This window comes from Furipterus horrens, unplaced genomic scaffold, assembly GCF_987537825.1.
Source record: "Furipterus horrens unplaced genomic scaffold, mFurHor1.1.pri manual_scaffold_4, whole genome shotgun sequence".
Classification (NCBI taxonomy): Eukaryota; Metazoa; Chordata; class Mammalia; order Chiroptera; family Furipteridae; genus Furipterus; species Furipterus horrens.
The window spans coordinates 85,066,742-85,070,812 of record NW_028327174.1 but is presented as its reverse complement, the minus strand read 5'-3'; the positions used below and the strand labels follow the sequence as shown (position 1 = coordinate 85,070,812).

The 4,071-nt window shown below is 39.9% G+C and overlaps 1 pseudogene; it reads right to left on the bottom strand.

Annotated features, from left to right (window-relative positions):
• Positions 1–3,491: 3,491 nt before the first annotated feature.
• LOC150012321 (U4 spliceosomal RNA) lies at positions 3,492–3,571 on the bottom strand (annotated as a pseudogene).
• Between the last annotated feature and the right edge of the window lie 500 nt (positions 3,572–4,071).

Genomic DNA, 4,071 nt, shown 5'->3' with positions numbered 1-4,071 from the left:
TGAGTAATGACATACGTGATTGATTAAGTCAGAATTGCTGAATAATTTAAGATTTGTTCTCAGAAGAACTCGAAGAGACCTTGTCAAGATAAAAATTGCATTCTGCATTTAAAGAATTTTATATTGACCCTTTACATTATTAAAAGACAAATTACTAAAACAAATTTTCTTTTCTTACCACATACTCTGTTAGCTTATTTTTTGCGCTGGGTGAGCTATGGTAGCAACACCTACTATTTACTTATTTCTCATTATGTTCATATTTGGCTGCAACTTCTATTTCATTTGCAGACATGAGCAGAATTGAAAGAAATTGTGTCTGTAATTGACAGAAAATTTTTACCAAAAAGGTCTATATGCTCCTATGTGCCCTAAAATCTTCTATTCAAAATTTTAATTTAATCTTTTGCAGTTAACACTGGCAAAACTTGCTATAGAAAGAACAAAAAGTGTAAGGCTCAAGCTCTCTTTTTTTAAAAGATTTTATTTATTTTTAGAGAGAGGGGAAGGGAGAAAGAGAGGGAGAGAAACATTAATGTCAGAAAGAAACGTTGATCCAGTTGCCTCTCATAGGCACCCTGACCTGGAAGGGAACCCTCAACCTAGACCTGTGCCTCCACCAGGAATCCAACCAGTGATCTTTTGCTTCATGGAAGGACACCCAACCAACCGAGCCATACCAGTCAGGGCAAGGCCCAAACTTCTGTCTCAACAAAATAGATTTCTATAACAAAATGAATATTTCCAAAGGAAAACAAACATCTGAGCTAATCTAAATTGACAATAAATATTTCATTGTGTAATTGTAAAAGGAACACTTTCATGGTCTATTTTTAACTTTTAATTTAAAATTCATAACTAAATGTTGTTTTGGTTGTTACTGCACGGTTGCTTTTCAGACCATGTATTTTCCTTTATCAACTGGATCTGAAAAGAGAAACTGAGTGTTATCTTCAGTTGCTTGATAAATGGATTTTGATAAGGAAAGCCGTGATGAGATTATGTGGCAATTTCACTGTAGAAGTGGAACAAGGCCAGTGACAGACAGGCTGCCAAATTTCAAAGAGCAAAGGGAAATCTGTAAATGTCAGGAAGCAGTCAAGCAGATTATATTTGAGAGCCAGTTAACCCCAGTACAAGAAGAGTTTCTGGGTTCAGGGTTGGAACTTGAAAAATGTCCCAGAGCTAATAATACCCGTCAGAAAGATGAGGTGAGAGGAAGAACTACAGTTTGAAGTACAAATACTTGGAAGGGGAAAGGGCAGAAACAAGTCATGGGGAAGCCTGGTATTTAAGGCATGCAGAGAGAATATTAGAAAAATAGGCCCATGAGTAAACAGAAGTTTGGGAGATCAGATGGCATAACTCTGGGATTAGTATTGTACCATTAATACTCGGGAGAAGACAGAAACTAAAAAATATTTGGGAGATATCACAGAATGAGAGAAAATTAAACTGAGCTCAAGTAGAGCGAGAAGATATGAGGGGTAGTGGGAGAGGTGAACAATAATCAGATAACCTCACACACCAATGGAAATTTTGGATTGTAATTAATACATAAGGAAAAACACAACTTCCCAGGAGAGTTTATAATAGAGGGCATGTGACCTGGTCTAAGAAGTCAGGAAGCACTTTAGCTGAGATGCAAAAGATGAGAAGAAATGAATAAGATGAAGAGGAGGAGTATTCCAAGACTGAGGCTCACAGGTGCAAACACCCAGGGGCTGGAACCAGATGTAGCATTTCAGACACTAAAAGAGAGAGTTGGAATTGGAATGTAGAAGAGGGTAAGAGACAGCAGATGAGGAGAGAGATTAACTATAGGTATTTTATTTAGTCTTTCTACTCAGAACAATGGGAAGTCAAGGAAGGATCATAAATAGGGGATAACGTGATCTGATGTGTCTCCAAAAGATCACTTAGGCTACTATGTGTAGAATGAGCGGGAGTTGAAAGGAAGGAGGGGAAAGTGATGACCAGAACATTGTAGTAGTTGAAGAGAGAGATGATACAGCTTGGGCTAGAATGGTAGCAGTGGACATGGAAAAAAGATGAAATGAAGAAATAGTGATGGTAAAACTTTCCGATCCCAGTGATGGACTGGCTGCACAGATTGAGAGACAAGGGCATGGCTCCTGGGCCTCTAGTCTACAATTGGTGTATGAGGGTTCTATCTAGTCTACAACAGGTGCATGAGGGTGCTGTCCCTGGAACTGAGATCACAAATTTGTTTTTGGAGATGCCCGTCAGAATGGAGTAGAGTGAATAGAGATGCTATGAAGACTTTTGTAGGCAGTGATTTTGTAGCTCAGGAGAAATCTGATCAGGAGATATACTTTTGAGTTGTCTGCATATCCTCCCTGTAGTCACTGAGGCTGAAGGTATGGAGGAATTTGCCTAGGTAACAGTGCAGAGGGAATAAGACAGTGGACTTCAATGCTGAGGAAATGTAGCATTTAATGGTGAAGTAAAAGAGGGTGTGCCAGGTAGTTTCATAGAAACAAAGGAAAGAGTGCTTCAAGGAGGAAGGAATCAACAAAGATACATGGCACTAAAAAGTCAAGTCAAATGATAGCTTGAGACTGCCCGTTGGATTTAAAGACATGGCAGTCACTCGAACCTTAGCAAAGAGCTCTGCTGGTAGACTGGTGAGAGTAGAAGCTAAATGGGAGAGATTCGTGATGAGTAAGGCAGCAAATAACAAAGAATACTCAGACACATAGTTGGAAAGGGGAGGAAATGATAAAGTCATAGCTGGAGGAGAATGAAGACTCAAGGAAGACTTCTTTTTAATGGGATAAGTTCTAATGCTGCTGTAACAAATTGCCACAAAATCTGTGACTTAAGAACACATACATTTATTACTTTACCATCCTTAGGCCAGAAGATACCATCTACAGCACAGGGAAGAATTAGTCTTAAAGAGGAGATCATAGCATCACCATTCCCTTTCATTTTTAGAGTAATACAATGACCTAAATGGGCCCCATTTTCATTTTCTCACCTTCCCCACCTTTTCTACACAATTCTAAACCAGATTAGGTTTTCTAAAGTACAGCACAAAATCTTCTGGAGCTCCCCACTGCTTCTGAATGTCTTTGATAGTCAACATTCCTACATGATAAAGTGGGAGAAAAAATGTATTTCTGGCATTCTCTTCTACTCTTTATATAGCTGTATATATCCTAGACTTCTGGTCAAACAAAACAGCCATTTCCTGTATTAGATTTGTCTCCACATCCTGCTTATGCCTCTCCAGACATGGATGTATTCTCCCCAACTCCACTCCTGATTGAAATTCTACGCATTTGTATACGCAGAATAAGCCCCACCCCCAGATAACAGGGTATTGACAGGGTGCCTCCCCAACAGGCCCATGGCCCAGAAAAACAGTGTAATTTACCTTCTTTTAAAATCAGGAGAAAAAAGTGAATGTAATAACAATGAATATATAATAATAAGACCAGCCTGGATTATATTTGCCTTCATACAGAGTTATAATTTTTTTCCATTAGCAATAAACATGCCTCAGATAAACTTCATTGGCTATGAACTGCCATTGCTCAAAACACAGTCATAAGTATTTTAATTGCAGCCCTGGGCAGTGCCTGTGGCAGGTGGGTTTGAGGGAGGAGTAGTGGGACATTACTGACCTAAGTTTAATGGGAAGTCACTCAGAAGGTCTAAGCCAAGACGGGACCTGATTTTAAAAAGATCACTTTAGTCACTCTGTAGAGAGTGGATGATGGGGCTGGTGGGGAAGGGCCAGAAGCAGAAGTGGTACAAGCTATCAGGCAATTAGGGCTTTGAGGTGAGAGAAGAGATGATGAAGCTTTGTCAGGGCAGGGTGTTGTTTGCTGGGGTTACCTAGCAAAGTACCACAAACAGAAATTTATTATCTCACAGTTGTGGAGGATAGAAATCTGAGCTATCAAGGTCAGCAGGGTTGTCTCCCTCTGGAGACTGTTCTAGGCTTCTTTCCTTGCTTTGGGTGGCCTGATATGCTCCTTGGCTTCTTGGTGGCCTTCTCCCTGTGTCTTCACACCATCTTCCTCTGTCCATGTCTGTGCT